This window comes from Typopeltis vanoorti, chromosome 11 (assembly GCF_054136105.1).
Source record: "Typopeltis vanoorti isolate ZY-2024b chromosome 11, IOZ_Tvanoo_1.0, whole genome shotgun sequence".
NCBI classification, from domain to species: domain Eukaryota; kingdom Metazoa; phylum Arthropoda; class Arachnida; order Uropygi; family Thelyphonidae; genus Typopeltis; species Typopeltis vanoorti.
The window spans coordinates 39210696-39230833 of NC_143559.1; the positions used below are offsets into that span (position 1 = coordinate 39210696).

General features: G+C 34.8%; 1 protein-coding gene across 7 annotated transcripts in view; it reads right to left on the reverse strand.

Annotated features, from left to right (window-relative positions):
- Positions 1-20138, reverse strand: part of ex (FERM domain containing expanded) — a 268471-nt gene that overhangs the window by 199124 nt on the left and 49209 nt on the right. The window contains exon 1 of one of the 7 annotated variants that reach the window (XM_090400076.1): positions 9490-9512. The exons of the other annotated variants lie outside the window; for them this stretch is intronic. The gene's annotated coding sequence lies outside the window, so the exon portion shown is untranslated. Of the gene's footprint in view, positions 1-9489; positions 9513-20138 lie in introns of those variants that run through there. 7 annotated transcript variants of the gene reach the window in all.

The window sequence follows — 20138 nt, forward strand, 5'->3', positions numbered from 1 at the left end:
GTGATACAGGGTATGCGAGATACAGCGTTCAGCAGTGTAGCAGAAATTTGCAACTCGAGCTTCTAATGTCCGACGAGCCGTGTATATCTTTTTCTACTCCTCTCGTGCCACAGAGGACGTCAGGCTTCAGCTTTGGAATCCCATTGGTGGAATAATGTGGCGCACTGTCATATGAAATACTGTTTCTGTGCTTCTCGTGTCCTGTTGATTGTTCCAATCACGTGTCGAGTACTCTGTATGAGGCTTTGCACCTTTCGCCAACCAGGAGTATTTACTTTTATTGGCAAGAAGTGTGCCATTCCGAGTACAATAGAGGACCACTAAGACCATATCGTTTTCGAAGTTCTTGATATTGTTAGTTACCACTACTGCAACTTTTACAATGTTTTGCATAGACATATATGCCAAGTACATTATACTCAAGCAAAGTGCTACACGAACCTTTATAATAATGGACATTTCCCACTCATGAGGGTGGTCAATAATTCAGTGTTATATCACTGTATAGCAATTTGCAGGATATTTAATAGTGATCACTGTCTAGTTCTGAGTAGGTAAAAGGTATCACGACGAGACGGTAAATTTGTATAAGTTTTTTAAAGAACCAAAGTTTAATCACCTTGAAGAAGTCAGGCAGAGATTAAAATATACACATACTGAGAAAAAAAAAAAGAAGCAGTTTGAAAACAAAACAAAAAATTAAAAATAAACTTAGAGAACTAATTGGCAAAATCTATGGGATAGATGACAGGAAAACATGTGAAGTTCCATGAAGACAGAAAAACACGAACTCGTGTAACGTGTTAAAAATTTTAAAGCAATAGTTTAAGAAAAAGAAGAAATTATCTAACGTTTATAGCTTTATCATCCAACGAATATGCAGTCTGATCGACGTGCGAGTATACGTAGCGGCAATATATTGAACACCCACTTAGTCTCTTGTAACCAGGCTGTAGAATCTTTGGAAAATAAAATTATTGGACATATAGAGGTATGGATGTAACGTTTATTTATTTATTTTAAAAAAAGGAAGTGCGAATGTTACGTTTATTGCAGAATGTTAGCTATTCTATCCGTCACTTATTTAAATGAATGGTAGTATTATAATACTACTAAGTTTCTATGTCTGTACTCTAGAGTACAGGCATAGAAAGAAATAGCTGGGGTTGAGCAATTAAGACTATTTATTTATTTATTTTGTATCCAGATTGCACAAGAATTCTCATCTCTTCTTGGCAAAAATCGAAGGGAGTATTGAATCTTAAATCTGGTAACTGCAGGAAAAAATTACTGAAATCACTAGAGAAAACGTATACTCCAATATTCACTGGAGAACGCAAGAACCTGAATATTTACCTCTCTCTCTCTCTTCCTCCTATGTTGGGAAGGATGCAGAACATAGAAAACGGGGTTGAAAAAACATTACTGAAATCACTAGAGAAAACGTATACTCCAATATTCACTGGAGAACGCAAGAACCTGAAGATTACCTCTCTCTCTCTTCCTCCTATGTTGGGAAGGATGCAGAACATAGAAAACGGGGTTGAAAAAACATGAGTGCAATTTGAATATAAAACAGGTTTCCCTGATTCAGGCTATTTCACAATCAGTTTAGGGTGGGTTGATAATTTTCTTGCAACTATTTCAATTTCCGGTATAATACAGAAAAGGAAGATGGAAATTTCGATGACGGCTCTTTGAGATATGCTTACCTCTTCTCTTTAGAGGATGGAAACAATAATCGGAACGACAACCAATGAAACAGAGAAGGAATTCAGAAAGTTATCACAATGGGCATTTTTATAATTAGAGAACAAGGGGATGAGAGTGACTGGCTGAATGTTTCTCCATGGAAGAAGAAGAAGAAATCAACTGCCTAAAAGATAATATCCCCAGTATACTTAAAGGATCATTGTAAAGATAGAGAGTAAGTGACTGGACAGGGCGTTTTCTGAGAAACGTGAAAAACTTGTGTGAAATCGATGGTCAGCAGCCTGGGATCAGCGCATTTGGAAAAGTTATAGACATTAAAACGCTCAACGAAAATAACTTCGCTGAAAATAATCAGTGTATAAATGGAGGAAGTGAAATGAGTACAGTGAAAGGTCATATGCTGAAATGTATTTCAGCATATAAAGATGAATATATGAATTTCCATATACATGCAACTCACCCGTCACTCGTACAAATATCGGCCACTGAATTAAAAAAAACTATTATGCAGATATACGTAAACGTTACTTATGCAGCGTATATGCAAAATACTTGCTCACGTGCGTCACCACATCTTCTAGGCAACTATTTAAAAATGCCGCGGTCAGTAATCGATAATAATGTTGATCACAATGAGAGAAACAATGGATCTTTAGGAGTTCGATAAAGGCCTCGTTCTGGATGCCCGTCTGGTTGAAGTCACGATTTTGAAAACAGCAGAGCTCACTGGTTTCTTTAAACGTGAGATATCGTTTAAAGTGGAAAAGTAACTCACTTGCTTCTAAGAGGAGTAACTGTGGTTCTAAGAGAGTCCGTCAGAAACAAGATCACCGCCGTCTGGAAGGCTTGTATGGACAAACAGAACTTCCTGCGTGCAGCAATTGACCGAGGTATTCAATAAAGGCTGTTCTTAGCTCAGTGGAAGGGGTATTTTGCACTCCCCAGCGCTAAACATGAAGAAAGACTTAAGTTCAAGTCTAGTAGTCGCCGACTAGAGGAACTTTTTCTAAGTATTTTTTTCCACCGATTCCCGAATTAGTCGATCTCTGGCACGGACAAGCGGGTTTTTTCTCCCGAAACGCAGGTTTTTCTTCCCGTAAACTCAAGAAAATCGATCGTAGAACCTAGAACCCACACTATTCCAGATATTAAAAAAAAATAAAAAATAAAAAAATAGTGTGTTAAGGACCACGAGATGGCGGCACCTCTATTATTATGCAGATATACGTGACTGGCTACAAGTGGAGATTGAACTACCCATTCAGTCTGCAAAAGGGCTAAAACAGCCTCGCCTACTCCCTATACGGGAATAAAAGGCGTTAGCTGACTTTTCATATATACACGTGTGTGTGTGTGTGTATATATATATATATATTCTTTGTTCATGACCCATATCTCGCCGAACTATGCACAAGGAATTGAAGAGGATCGGTATTGGCAGTCGCATGCCAAAATGAAAGCACTGATTTCTGCAAAGAAGTGGAAAGTTCGTCTACATTGGTGTCAGGAACACCGTGAGTGGACACTGGAAAAAATGTCGTGGTACGATGAGTCACAGTACACCTTCTTCTGTACCAACAATAGGCAGAGTTTGGCGAGCCCCATGAAGCAATGAACTCAGCTTGCCTTGTATACATAAGGTTCTGGAGATGGTGTGGAGCATGTTCTGTTGGTACGGTACGTGTTCCCTGATATTGCTGGAAGGTCGGTGTCCTCCAAGGAATATCTGAAGATTGTTGCCGTTCAAGTCCATGTTGACTTCATCCAGCAGGTAACAGTTGTTTCATGAACGATAATGCTGCTGTCCATTGCACAAGAATTGTTCAGCAGTGGTTCAGAGAGCATGACAGCAACTTCCACCATCTTCCCTGGCCACCACAAAGCCCAGATCTGAACTCCACTGAAAGTATATGGGACATGTTAGAAAAAAAGATCCGTGAGTAGAGTCCTCTTCCATCAAATTTGAGTCAATTAAAGGACTGTCTGGTAAACGGCTGATATGTTGTAAATGTAGATGCAATTTAACACGTTGTAGAATCTATGCCAAACCATATATGTGCTGCAATTCGGACTAATGGAAGTCTAACACTGAATTAGAAACTTTTATTAAATAAAAGTTTCTAATTCAGTGGCCGGTATATATATTACAACCTTGATGAAGCTGCAAGTCAAGTGGCCGAGATAAACACGTGCTAAATTTGAATATGCATTAAAGAAGATAAGGAATCGTACCTAGTATCATTCATAATGTATGTACAACTTCTAGGTTAATATTACTTGGTATTACAATCAGGGTATAACTATTATTTAATTTTTGCAATTTCTGTCTTGATAGGACACCACACCATAGCTTGCATTACAAGATAAAAACAAAGCATGGAATGGAAGAAACACTTGGAAGATAGATTACAGGAAAGACTTCCAAAAAATTCATTAACAACTGCTCTTCAGCACAGTCTGTCGCTCATATTATACTTCACATAAAAAACATTAAACGAAAATCTATTAATTTTTATCCCCCCCCCAAGAGAGAATTTCAAAAACGGCTGCTGTAAATGGCCCTCCTCTCAAAATAGCCTCTTTCTTATAAATGCTTTGTTGTGCCAATCCGGGTTCATAATACAAAATCAGAAAACGTCGGATAACTAAAGGAATAAATTCATTAAATTACACGCATAATTGCTTTCTATTGAAAGAGAAATTGTGGGCTGCAGTATTAAATGGGAAGTTCCCACCTTTTTAAATATACACTTACATTAGGTCTTCATACCCACACTATTGTATGAATTAATAATCCTTTGTAATGAAAATGAGTTCCGTGTTTGCCTAATATAACTTCAGATAACCAGTTCTAGACAGAAGTTTAGTATGAAATTATTAGTTCTGCTACCATCTTTTGAATGCTCTCTCTCGCGTCCATTTTGTTACTAGTTAATAAACACAAGGTAGTTGTTATGGGCATTGGGTGGCCTTCAGGCCAACCTGCTGATTTCTGATGAACAGTGTACCGTGATAACAGAGGAGGTCGTTTAACTGGAGTGATTATGTGGAGGTGCGTTCACGTGCGCATTGTCAGCCGGAAGAAATGTTGGCCTTGAGGGGGGAAAAAAAAAGAGAGAGAGAGAAAAGTTATCAGTTCTTTTCTGTTTAATCTATTCTTAAAGTCTGGTATACTCGCGTGTTAAGGCGAAGCACTGCGTGTTGTGCATAAAACTAGTGACCTACACTGAGATTTCAACGAGTTTGTTAAATTACAATTACCTAAATCAAAGAAGTAATATCACTGAGATATCATTTTCACTTTTCTCTACATAATCGTAAGTATTCCATACTTGGCTAGGTATATTACCAGTTATTCAATCAGCATTTTACAACAAAACATCTCTCATATATAAAGCAGACGACTTTCTGAAGGCAATAATGGAACGATCAGGGAGGGGAGAGGGGGGCTCAGAAAGTATTCTAACCAATGTTCTACTACAATATGGTGCTGAGACTTTTAAGCAACTTGTACTTAGAGGAGACTGAAACTACTGCTAGTTACAAGCAGTAAATTAATTAATAATCCTTATGAAGATATAAAGCATTAGCGAGGCTACAACGCAATTACAATACTGTGTGCGTGTGTGAGAGAGAGTGTGTGACTTTGCTGAGTCGTATATTATGAAATAATGCGGCAAATAAGGTCCATTAAAGAAGAGCTTCCGAGTACAGGCTTTTATGATATGGGAGAAAAAAGATCGCAAAAATGCAAATAAACAAATTATTTCATCGAAAGTAGCAGTGATTTTGATAATCCGATGGATGCAAGAATAAGCTAATTAAGATGCATATTTCTCGTTTCGGTATTAGAATTAATATGAAGTCACCATCTTTTGGTGTAAATATACACCAAAGTATATTCAAAGTATGTATATAAACAATTCTCTAAAATTAGTCTAAAGAATAAAATTAATTTGTTGACAGTGCCTACCAAAGGTTCCTTTAAAAATAAAGCCCACCCCCGCATGATATTTAATTACTTATTTTGATGTTATATACATAAAGCAAGCTTGGCTGGACATATATAGAAACGTTTATATGACTAAAGCAGGAACAAGGTAAACACAAAATAACCTCGTTGTTTTGTGTTTAATATATATATATATATGATTAGCATGGTGACAACAGTTAAGTATTATATAGAGGATTCCGATACTTCAAAGTATTCAGCACGTGTAAACTGTCAGTGTACTCTTGTTTGAGTATTTGATTGACCATACACAAGGACATTCAGAAAGATTAATGCTACGGTTTATATTCAAGTGTTCTGGGTCTAATAACATTTCTACAGATTCCCAGATTTTTCTTTTGATCTTATCACAGCAGCGTAAGGTTTCCGCATCATTTAAAATGTAACACCTGTAGAAAACTCTACACTATGGAGAATACATTTAAAGTCTGAAGTTTGCTTTTAGAATTAGTACCTAGTTATCCAAGTCCACACCTAGGTGTTGAGACATTCTGTGTTTCTTAAAATGAGGAAAAAAAAAAAAAAAAAAGCTAAAGACAGAGCACCAGGGAAACGCACACTAAAAGTGTTTCGCAACATCATTCTTATTCATTATTTTATTGATTTATTTTTTGGATCTCGCCATTTGTAGGGACACAAAAGGGAACGTGTTGAAATTATATGTATTGTAATAACTCAGCTCTGGGTGGATGAAATTGAATAAAATCTGAAATTTAAGAGATACACAAGAAGTTATCCATGTAATTCGATTTCAATCGGAGCATTCATATTAACAAAACGATTCAAACTGATATTAATAATTATCCACCATCCGATGGAATTTAATGTAATCTGATATTCATTATTTCTATTAAAATATTTGTCTCGTCACTTCAGTTTTGATTTCAATAGGACCATTTATAGTAGCAAAATTAAATGACACAGAATTTGTCTAGAGAGATGCATTATTAAAACTTTGACACACACACACCACCAAAATTTACAAAAGTACCACTATTCAAAGAACTCTCGAGTAATAGCAACGGAAATATCGACCATCGCAAATTCAACACAGCCATTTCAACCTGTACTGTATATAAACAACCGTAAGAGATTGCTGCAGCGATGTCGATTGTGTCTAGTAAGTATGCTTCAGTACAGTAATTTACATTGTTGAGATCTTTTTCAAGGCACTTCAGGACAGCAATATATTAGCGGGGTGGTGATCTCACACCATGCGACGAAAATCATCTGATATGTAAGATATTCAAAACACCCGTATATACCAGAGGTGGAATTAAAATCCACTGCATGCTGGTTGAAAAACGGAGACGATATCCACTCTCGGCCAAGACAGAAGACCATACAAAATACCCTTATAGGTCTGAATGATTTATTACCAGTTATGTGCTAGCACTGCAAGTGCTTTACCATGTGTCTTGTATGTAACTCAATCACTGATTTTTTTTTCTTAAATAATCCATGGTGTAACTAATGTCCTTGTTGTCATGTGTCATAAGCAGTGTGCCAGCACTCTTCATCACATTCCCTGCTCCAGAGCTTTTGGTTGGTAAGCCATGAAAATTTTTGTCAAAAGGACTCATGACGTCCAAGACCTTATTTCGCAATGCAAATTATTGCATTGCGAAACCTTTTGTAAGCTAGAATACATATCACAATTCAATCTTAACAAATGTGAAATTAATGTTTCGCTTGTCAGAATACTACTCATCAGCTCATGGCGCCTTATGTTATCATGACAAGAGTCACCGTATCAATATTGTACATGAGTAAGTGATACCATAGCTGGTAGCATCCACTGCCGTATCACAGCACATATGGAATCTTGAAGCTATATATTTATTATAACAGCTTCAAAGTGAAGTAACAATCAGTAAATGCAAATTTATGTAAAGTAACATAATCTCAAAATCGGGTAGTTTAGTTTGTTAATCCTTTACCTTCTTTATAATATGCGGCATTATAATAAGGAAAAGTCAATGTACATGTACGGCTTTTATAATACGGCAATAGTACCCAACCTTTTCTGACATGAAATCCAAATTTTAAGTGAAAAGTGTTGGGGGGGGGGGATATCCAAAAAAAAAAAAAAAAAAACTCGCAATACGATAGACATTATATATTTCCTATGCTACATTAAGATGTGTAAGAATTTAACTCTACAACAATTACTACTGCTACATATCAATAGGATAATAACTCTGTTCAGTTTCATACGAGAAAAAGATTGCCCGTAGTATGAGGACAATATCACTGAAATTAAAACACAAGTAACAAACAGTTCAGACCGATGCGCCTGTTGCACTAGGTTCTTCAACCTGGTGTATGAGAATATAACTGATGTGAGAATATTATACAGTTGCATACAGTCTGTGGATGTGGGAGTTTAAATGTGCACGTGATCATGTTTTTGATGACTTTATACAAATGTTTTAAAACTCTGATTTCTCGATACATTATCCAGGACCAGAATAATATCATTAGCAGGCTACTTTAAGTTCGATATCTCTGGTAAAAGAGAGTATGAAATAGAAGGCATGTTACCGTTGTTTAATAAGGCAAGCTTTTGTTCGCCGTTTACGAAACTAGATATTCACGAATTGTTTCCGATGCGTTTCAAATATGCACAGTAATTTATTCAATTTGCGCCCATATTTTTTAAAATTAATTTTCATATGATTACTGAGTATTCTTTTATACTTCGTGAAAGGCATCTAGAAATTAATATAGGCTCTACTTACGATAGTGCTCAAAGGATGAAAATAAAATAAAGTTTATAAATTGCTGTGATTAAAAACATTAACACACAATATAAAATCAAATTCCTATGCATAATGGGAACGTTATCAAAACAATAAAAAAGCCCAATATAACAAATAAGTAAAATATCAAAATCGGGAAATCAACCTTTAAACTGACTAAATTCAAATATTAAAAAAAAAGAAAAAAGTAGCAATAAAATATACTGGAAAGATTACACTGTAATTTTGAACATTAAAAAATCATGAGTATTACGAGATGTATGAAATTTAGAAACATACCTGCCGGTGAGTAAACTGATATTTTTTTTAAAAAAAATAATTATTTTTAAATGAATACGTCAGAAATAACTGCGCTACTTTAACTTACTCAAACTTCGTTTCTCAAATCATTAAATAAGTGATGTTCATAAAAAAAAATATAAATAAAAAATAAAATCTCATAATAAAATTAAGAACAATAACTTCTATTTTATTCTGCACTGAAATTTAGTTTTGATTAAAAAAAAAAAAAAGTGCGTGAAATAAACTTGGCTGCCTGAAATAGTTATGATTCGATTCATTTGGATTTCAGCAAAGCCTTCGATAGGGTTCTACAGAAGATAAATACGCCGAACAAAAGTGATCATTCAGTGTGATGGGTAGGACCTGTCAACCAACTGGTTGACAGGTCGACGGAAAGTGGTGTTTAAAGGGGGTGGGTCTTCAAACGCTACTTAAGAGCATAATAAGGAGCAGAGTATTCCAGTGTTCGTTGTTAGGTCCCTTGTTTAATATATTCATAAAAGATTCAGGTTCTAATATTAAGAACAAAATTTTCTCTCTGCATATGATGTGAAGCTGCGAAGAGGAGTAGTCATTGACAAATGACCCAAGTTCTTTATAGGATGATAAAAGATAAATAATTTTGTTCTATTTTAGAATATTATTTTGTAAGATAAGATATACTATAATGTAAATACTATTTCACAGTGGTCTTTCGGTACCGACAGTATTTTTACTCACTGGTGTCATAAAAATATCGTAAGAACTGCGCCCGTAAATCAAATTCGCTGAAAAATTCTCTTCATCAATATGGATGCTTTTATATTTTGTTTTCTTGCGAAAATTCCACTGCTAATCAACAAAGCATGCCAATCTTAATTTCTGTTTTATGAAACGTTCTTTACTCTGGTCCTCTGGCAAAAAAAAATAAGATTTTTGTGGAAATCAGTTTGTTTGTTTTTTAGAATATCTCAATTAGTTCAGAAATATTTCAACTTTAGTTTAATACAATAAAACATGAATTCTAAAAATTTTTAAGACATTAGTAAATGATATTTTTCTGATGGAGGGAGGGCATTCCTTTGTCATCCCCCCCACTAAATATGAACTTGTATTTTGCTCTTATACACAGGGTTAGATTAAGGATTCTGCTGTCACTAATGACCTTACACAACGTGTTCAGATGACAACCAGAATACCAGATAACCCGAACCACTTCCCAAACACCCTAGATCTTTTCTTCACCAATGACCATTCCAAATACACAGGGTTATCAATGAAAGCAGTGCCCTCCCCCCTAGGTAATTCTGATCAGAATCTAGTGCTCATCTCCTCTCCCATGCAACAACGTTAACACGGCCACTTCTATACAAGAGTAGTTTGGCATTATAACATTGCCAAGTGGGACACCCTCCGCAACTTCTATGCCACATTCCCATGGTTGGACTATTGGTTACGGCCTTCCAACCCAAACACATGACCGAACTTATCACCAAAGTAATCCTCACCGGCATGGAAACATACATTCCTCAAACTACTCTGAACTGCTGTTCACTAACTAAACCCTCGTTTTCCAAAAGATGTGCCAAGGATGTACAAATGAAAAACCAAACATACCATAACTGTCTCAAATCAAGATAAATGGATGTCAAAGGAATTCAAAAGTATTTAGAAAAGATCCCCTAACTTTTTTTTAACGTGAATATCACTTACAAAAAAAAAAAAAAAAGGCTGTAAATGTATCTTACATTTAGTACAGTGGACTAAGGTTAGGTTATTCTGGAAAATCTGGAGACTAAAATTGTACTTTTTTTTTTCCAAGTCGCTTCAGGCCTCCAATAAGAAGGATAATCATTTCTTACAGAGTAACGATCGTCCACAACCTAATGGCAGAGAGAGAGAGAGATTCTATCATGATAGTTATGAGAAGTGGTTAGTTAGTTGACAGAACAGTTATTTAACTTAAGTTTGTAATTTAGTTCAGAGTATATACACCACAGAAGACAAAATAAAAAAAAAAAAAGTGAAGGAAAGAGAAAAAATATACGAAGTCCATTTTTCTACGTTAGGGTTCAAAATATATAGAATGGAATAACTTTCAACAAGGGTTACAGAAGCAGTGGTTTATAGTGTTTAAGAATTAGACAGTTGTTATAGCCGGAGAATAAATTAATTAAATTTTATATATAATAATTATCTAATTCAACAATGTTGAACATTGCAATGTTATGTATTTGTATAAATATGTATGTGAAAATACAATAAACATTAATTAAAGAATATAAAAAGATATCAATGTTTTATTTTTGTTTCAGTATTATTTCTCATTATGGAAATCCTCCCCACACACACATACATACTATTAAGTTAATCAGCTTCAGAGTGTGGATATCGGGTTGTTTTTCTCCTTCACAAGTAGCATAATACCATCCCCAGACATACACGGTAGTAGTTACATATATTGCCGGGATAAAAAATTTGAATTAGGGGAATTCATGCAGTAGCCATAAATGGATTTTAACCTCCTTGTGGAAGGCCAATAATAATGACTTCTCAGAGGTTAGCAACTTGGCTTCCAGTATGCGTGAGGAGAAATTTCGGTTTGTGTATTCAATTGTTTCCAACAGACGCTAAAGTAATTGAAAACAGGTAAAACCTTTTAAAGAGTTTAATCTGAGTAAGATCCCAACTTGCGATTAGTATTAGAAAAGAAAATTTTACATACTGAAGTTTCTTCCTGAAAGAGCATACGACTTTCACAGAATAAGAAAATGACGTAATGAGACTTTGATTTTCTTTTTGTGAAAAGAGGTGAAGAAAGGGCACAGATTGTGTATGTTACATAGTTACGATATTTCATCGGGCAGCCATAGAATGAAGTCATCTTTCGTCTAATTTTATACGTTCTCTTTTTTTATTTCTGAATAAAGGGTACAGATTGTGATATTGAGAAAGAGATCTTAGCAATGTTATGTAACTAACTAATTGAAAAATTACTGTATTTTCATAACTATATTATTTATTATGATATGATTATTAATACAGTAAATGTAAAATCATATTTATAATTCTGGTCATAGAACTGGAACTCTATAAAATAGCACAGATTTAGTGTTAAACTAGGTTCTTCCTTTCTCGAGGAATTTGACCCCATTCTCTGCCAGCGTAGTGATAAGGGAAAAAAAAAAAAAAAAGCCAATTTTAGAAGGTGTATGGTACCGCCTTCTAACCTATAGAGAAGACGCTGCACTGATGTAAAGACGAAACATTGAAACGTAAGACACCATTGTGAAGTCTGGACTTGATGTTATCGCACTATTCATAATTCGAATTCTGACATATTTTTTGGAGGGGAAGTCATAAAAGAAGCAATGCCGCAGCTCACTTCATGAAGGAAATTTTACCTGGGGATATCAATAAAATATCCCAATGGTCTTCCGGTTTGGTTAAACAAGGGCAAAGCTGACAAATTACTTTCAAAGTTTCGTAATGGGTAATTTAGAGTTCATACTAAGTCTCTATAATCCTAAAACGTTAGCAGACACTCAAGTGTTAGTCAAACAGTATGTATTTCACTAACAATTAATAATATCAAAATGTAAGATTATTATTAATATTAATATTTTATTTTCGAAATGAACGCATCACACAAGCATATTCTACATCAAGCCAAACTTACAGCCCGCGGTCACTTTCAAACCGGCTCGCAAATTTACACTGAAATTCAAAATTTTCAAAATAAATTTTAAATTTATTTTTACAGATAAAATCAATATTAAGTTGCCCATTAATGTTTTATTTAGATGCTATAATAAGTACGTTATAATTAAATTTCTCGTCGCCTTTATTTTGTAATAATATATTTATATTATAAATATATTATAACATTATTAAACTTTTATGCACAACATGAAAGGCAGAAGCTCGTTGTCTAACTGAAAAAGATTGCCCATCCGTTCTATATCACACTTAAATTTAAGCTGTTATTTGAAAGCAAAGTAAAAGAAAAAACGGGAAAAAAACAGGGATGAGCTAAAAAAAGAAACTCATGGAATTACATAAACTCAAACAGGAAGCTTCCACACACACACACAAGCTTCATGCGGTAAATGATGAAGTCAATAATTAGAGTGTATTTGAAATGATGGACCGGGTGTGGGTCTTCTGAACCTCATTGCCTAATTTCTTCCCTAGTGTTGTTCATTGTGTCATGAAAATAGTTTCCTTTCTTCAGATTTCCCTACCAATGCCAAAGAACTTCAAAGGCTCAGTACCTTGCCCACTCACTTCCTCCTCTATATAAATGACCTCTCAATGACAAATCCTATCCGTAGGTTCTTGAAAACGCTACGCTTTATTTCTCTTCATTTGACAAATCTTGTACTGGCTTCATAACTAACACCTTAAACACTGATTGCCTTAATATTTTTCAGTGGAGAGAGAAAGAAAGAAAGAAAGAGAGAATAAACTTCTGAACTTCAGTGATACCAAATCGCAATCCTGTCTTATTTCTCGCAAGAAGGATTTTGCTATTACCGTTAAATAATCAAATCTCCACTGAAATTAACATATCTCTTTTGAGCTGACTTGAACTTCTATTGTTTCCTGGCACAAAAAAAAATCACATCCTAAATCCTTAAAAAATGGATTTCCTTAAATATAAAGAGCTAATAGGCTTCATTTCGGCGATATAAACATTAATTAAATTAACGGGATATTAGATCCCACATTATTTTAAAACCGAATAAGAAACTCAAGGATTGGAATCAGAGAGTTTCATGCCGAATATAGTATAAAAAAAACTATAAAAGTATCGGCGAATACTAGCGTGAGCTAAATGCAAGTAGTCCTAGAACGTACTACAAACACGGGCAACTCGTTGCAAAGATGGGGAAAGTTCTGATCGCTATTCTTGGTATTTTCCATAATGTAAAAACACATTTCCTAGGAAATGTATGCTGTTATTACATTATGGTGGGAGGTCACTACCCAGACCGGTTTCGGCCTTTATTGAGGCTTCATCAGTGAGTAGATGATATTTGGTCTAGATACTCACTGATGAAGCCTCAATAAAGGCCAAAACCGGTCTGGGTAGTGACCTCCCACCATAATGTAATAACAGCATACATTTCCTAGGAAATGTGTTTTTACATTATGGAAAATACCAAGAATAGCGATCAGAACTTTCCCCCACCTTTGCAACGAGTTGCCCGTGTTTATACTACGTTCTAGGACTACTTGCATTAAGCTCACGCTAGTATTCGCCGATACTTTTATAGTTTTTTATACTATATTCGGCATGAAATTCTCTGATTCCAATCCTTGAGTTTCTTATTCGGTTATAAAACAATGTGGGATCTAATATCCCCTTAATTAAATTAAGGGGATATTAGATGGATTTCCTGTTCCATTCAAGATACTTCTCACGTGCTGATAACACTATATAAATTACAAATTTGTCCAACCCCCGAAATACTTACATATTTGAGCTGGTACACCGAAAATGTTCCCTCGAAACAGTAATGGATCATGGATGGGAGAACTCGCTTTCTACTTGGATTTGAATATACGGATTTAATCAAGACAAGAATCACTGCTCTGTCCACTCGAGCTCGTACAACTCGAAGAAGTGACAAGAACTGCTGAGCAGGCTGTCAGAGCATAAAAACTTTGGCTCGTGTTGTGCAGCGTTGTTATCGCACACATGGAGAACGTATCAGAATACAATGCAATAGTGAGGATTACAGAGAATACGTTAAAGAACAAAAGTTGGATAACAGGGTAAAACTGCTACTGGAATAGCATAGGATTAAGGAAGCCTAACCTTGTAGTAAAAAAAGAGGATGAGTAGTTTTCAACGTACAGGTTGTGGTAAGAAACTTGATTACTATGCTGCTGAAACCAAGACTTGATATGTCTAGGTCGAGAACACCACATCATACTAAAATTTATCTGTTGAAGTGTTATCCTTTAAAGGTGTATAGTGTCAGCAAAGTTTATGGTCTTACTAAGCTTTGGACTTTCTCTTACTTATTTCAAGATACTACTTTTTTCTGCATGCCTTGCAGGACATACAGGCGGGGTGGACTTGCGAGGGAACGACTTCTCCATTCCCCAGGTCTGAAGTTGAATAGCACAGGGTATTATTGGGGTTTAGGCCTCTTCTGGCCCTACATGTGGGAGCACAGTATGAGCACTGATTTCAGTACGAAGATTAAAAAAATAAATAAATAAAAATTTACAACCTTTGGCACAAAAAAGACTATCATCTCCAGTCTAATAAAAATATTAGACGTTTCACTTTAACCTCTTGTCGACATACGAATATGCGATGGATTTTTGCAACTTTTTGCCTGTTAGGTTAATATAATATTTAAATATAATAATATTGCAATTAAATTCCTATTCGTTTAATTATCGTAATTAATAATTATTCCCATTTTTAAATATCACAATTTAACATTATCATGAAGTAAGGTGATTTGCAGACTGGTGAATAGGAGGAAAAGCGCTTCTCAACATAGAAACATACGATATATAAGAAAGAGCTTATATATCTGGGATATTTTTCAGAGTTGAAAGACGCGTGGTGTTTAAGCAAACGTGGCATATTTATTTTGTGTGTGTAAATTGATAGGTAAATTTTGTGAAAAGTAAAATTTGTTGCCGAACAAGATGCAGACAATGGATCAATTTAAGGAGTGATACGACGATATTTTTTTTATCTATTAGATCTACTTCCATTCCACAATGAATAAAGGTTCACTAACTTCAAACATCCTTAAAAACGTTAAAAATGCTAAATTTCTTCCAGTGGCTTTCGCATTAATGTGTACGTCTTCTTCTTCAAGTGTCATCCTCTAGAAGGAGGTTGGCAACCACGTCACGGAACCTTTTTCTTTCTTTTGCTGCTCTGGAACATTTATGGTAATTCAAACCAGTCCAGTCCTTAATGTCTTCAAACCACATTCTCCTGGGTCTACCTCTCCCTCTTTTTCCATCCAATTTCCCTTCTAATATTAATTTCTGGATGCCTTCTTGTCTAGTTAGATGTCCAAAATATTTAAGTTTTCGCTCTTTAATTATTTTCATTAATGTTCTTTTCATTTTTGCTTTCTTTAAAACATCTTCGTTTTTCATTTTCTCTGTCCATGGTTATTTTCAACATTCTTCTGATGGTCCACATTTCGAAAGCTTCTAATTTTTTCTCTAATGTGTACGTCACGAATATGTAAATAGTATTTTAATTAGAGGGTTAAAATTAACGTAACGAATTTTCTCCTTATCATGCAATTTAATTTGCTGTTTTCATTATTTATGCCAAGAAGAATAAGAACATCCGAGAAATGAAATGTAAATAGATGTGGATGCATTCCAATCACGTCATGTTTACGTGTCCTATTTATGGCTTACTACAGATGCAGAGAGAGAGAGAGAGAAAAAAGACACGAAAATACAGGATATTATCATAATATTAGGGGGAAAAAAAAAGAAAAAAAAACCATCATACATTAGATTTCCAAACAGGGATAACTTTATCATTTTACTATATAAACTGCATTCTGCTGCATGTAACGTGACTTAGCAGAACCTACTAACCCTAAAATAACTATACCCCTACAGGGATATTGCTTATATGTTCTCTTCAGTGAATCACTCAAGCAGAAATCGGAATATACTGGCTAGTGTAAAGAAAAACAATTTATTGTTCGGCTTTCGTATAATACGCCCATAAATATACATAACAGAAGATTTCTGAGGTCGCAGTGTGATGAGCCCTATATTTTAGACGACGCAGTTGTTCTTCCTAGTGTAACGAATGCCGTTAACGTGATCTACTCCTACTTTTCAACAACGGAAATGATTTTCAAATTTTCACAAACGATCGCTTGCGGCTTTACTTATACAGGCCACGCATCTCACGGCCTCATTCTCTTTTAAATATAAACACGCTTCACAAGACTAAGGATAAGCCTCGAGAAAGTGAGAAAGTTGGCAACTGTATTATAGTAAGCACTATAATAATTCAATCTGATAAGTATGAAAGGAATATATAAAAAAAAAAAAAAAACATACATAATAAAACTACTGACTACTTTCTTAGCATGAGATAAACATTTATTCCAAACTACAATACTCAGGCAAATAACTTGCTTTCAAATGCAGGAAATTCGAGTCTGGCTGTAACTAACAGTCAATATGTACGTAGCATATCATGAACTTTTCCTGAAGTTACCCTACGGAATTTCGAAGAACCGTTTTTGAAAATAACACAGCATGTCCAAACAGGGATGATACATGCTCAAATGGAGATATATCATTCATAGAGGTCTATAAACTTTTGAATGGGTGTTATAGCATTTTAAATGACGAAATTTTTTGTTATATGGAAGGCGGGGAGAGAACATGGGGGCATCCATGGAAGTTAAGGTTGTTCTCAGTCAGTAAAGGGATAAGAGCTAGGTTTTTCTCCAAGAAAGCAGTGAGTGAGTGAGTGGAATAATTTGCCCTTAGGGATAGTGAGTGCATCTAGTGTAAATGAATTTAAGGGAAGGTATGATAGCTGGGTTGGGTAATTTACAGCCTCCTTCGATGAGTCCTCGACTCCCTGGAGGTCTCAGATAATAATATGAGCTTCAAAACACTGCAGAAAGAAAAAAAAAAAAAGAATTTGTGGCGATTCCTTTTAGGTAACAATATCTTCAAATTATGAAGCATCGAATTTTGAAACTCTAAGTCATACAGTTTAATTAATGAGAATGTCTCCTTTAAAAAAATAATAATAATAAAGTACTGACAAAGTAGGTTACTTGGCATTACAGCCGAAGTAACTAAATATTTTTATTGGAGTTTTAAAGTACTGTTGTTGCTTCCCTGCATGTTTATATACCGACACCTTCCTCTGCATCACAATACAGATTTTCGTTACACATGTTCTCCCCCCTTAATCATAGAGAAGCAGTCTGTTGCCATCACCTTATTTAGCGGATAAATTTTTGCTTCTAATATTATCGTCATTCCTTCTGCACTTCTATTTTCTTTGCCAGAAAATGAAGTTCCTCCAAAGTAATTAAAGAGATCCTATTTTAGTGTTGTGTCATCTCCTCATAATACTTTATCGTCCTATTTTAAGGAATGTGTATAAAACACTTTTTCTCACAATTTCTAATAAGATTCAGATGAAGATCTATTGAAAGAAAGATGCTACGTGTGGGATTTCAAAACATGTTTTTTTTTTTAATTTTTATTTTCTCTGATGCGAGTTTTTGATATACAAACTGTCCTTAAGGAAAATTCTATATGAAAACTCCTGAAACAATTGCTTACTCCAATCTCAGAAATACAACAATTCTTTCCTAAAGATTTTTTTTTTTTGGCAACTTTTATTTTCAAATGTAGCAGCATAAGAGTAGCATCCTCCAGTTTACTAGTAATGTCATATCACATTGACTGTAAATCGCCTAACTGTTGGGAAGTTTTCAAGATAACATTACTATTAATTCATTATTTAGTCATATTTGTATCAAAAAGGTTGACTATTGAAATTCTCTAAACACAGAATGAACTATTCTATATACTGAAAATCGTTTATTTTTTAAAGATTTGATATGTTGCCAACATTCTGATAAATTTCTACTAAATATATATTTGTATATCATCACAATTAGCGTAATTAAAATCCCAACACCATCCTTAACAAAGTTTCAATTGAAAAATTTGGTGAATAAACTGATATTTTAAAATACTGATTTTCTACATTCTTTAAGCAGGAAGTATGTCAAATTATACGTTTAAATGTACTGTATATAAATTTTAAAGTAATTGGAATATTTTTAATACAACACCTTAAAACAATTTTAAAGAAACAGTTATAGTACTTATTCGAGTAGAGATTCTTATTGTACTGAAACTTCACAAAACTATTTTAAGAAAACCAGCGCTTTTCTAGTTTTGCACAAATATCAAAGATACCGACCACATGCCACCGATCGATGAGATTTTAAGAGTTAGTGTAATGCGGTATCTTCTATTTGATGGTATAATGCTAAAAAACAGTTTAGTTGAACAGCAAGATGTTATACATTTCGTAAAAGAACGATATAACGCACAGAGTAGGGAGTGGATAATCGTTAAGCTAATTGTATTATTAACATTGTAACAAATATTAATCCTGTATCTTCATTTTAAAATTCTAATAAATTTGTAAACAGTGTTGATAGTGTTTTTACCTTGGGTATAATATACGTTAAAGATACCAAGCTATTTTAATTATAAACCTGGTTTTAATCCATTTCCCAAGTAAGCAAACAGACAAGTAAGTCAAGTTTACGCCTGCAAGTAGTGCAAGTCTGGGTGATCCACACGTGCTGCAAGTCTTAGGAAACTCGTGGTAAGGGTGGAATAAGCTCTGATCACTATTCTTAGTATTTACCCTTAATGCAAAGCACATCTCCTTGAAGAGATGTATGATGCTATGCATTAAAGGCAAGGGGCCACTACCCAGACCAGTTTCGACCTTTATTGAGGTCTCATCAATGGGAGCCAGGCTTAGAAATACCAAGGTTTAAGTAATACAGAGCTTATAAATATTTTACCAAAATATTTATATCAAGTTACCATAAGGTGCTTTGACCTTATTAAATAAAAATCTGAGGATGAGAGATAGATGTAGAAAGTTTTTTACCTTGGGTATAATATACGTTTCCAAGCCTGGCTCCCACTGATGAGACCTCAATAAAGGTCGAAATCGGTCCGGGTAGTGGCCCCTTGCCTTTAATGCATACCATCATACATCTCCTCAAGGAGATGTGCTTTGCATTAAGGGTAAATACTAAGAATAGTGATCAGAGCTTATTCCACCTTTACCACGAGTTGCCTAAGACTTGCACTATGTGTGGGTCACCCAGACTTCCACTACTTGCAGGCGCAAACTTGACTTACTTGTCTGTTTGCTTACTTGGGAACTGGATTAAAACCAGGTTTATAATAAAATAGCTTGGTATCTTTATTGTAAACAGTGTTGTTGCAGCCCTAACATACGAGAGTATTTTCAGGGTAACAGGATGGCTAGCCCGCTATTAAGATGTGTACAGTTTAGGCGTTTCTGAAATATAGTACTATCCATATAATTATTTCAACACAGGGTATTATCACTTCGTTGCCACAAGTGAATACACGTATAACAAGCGAATGCTGTCTGTTTTTCACAATAGATTGACGCGACCTCTTACAGTGTGACAAATCGACAGTTTTGGAAAAATTAAAAATTTATTCTATCTGATTAAATACAAATCACATTTGTTATTTACAATGCATTTATATAACGAAATAGCAAAATGTAGCATGTAGACAGCAAAAATTTCTTTAGTATTTTTAAATGAACACAACAC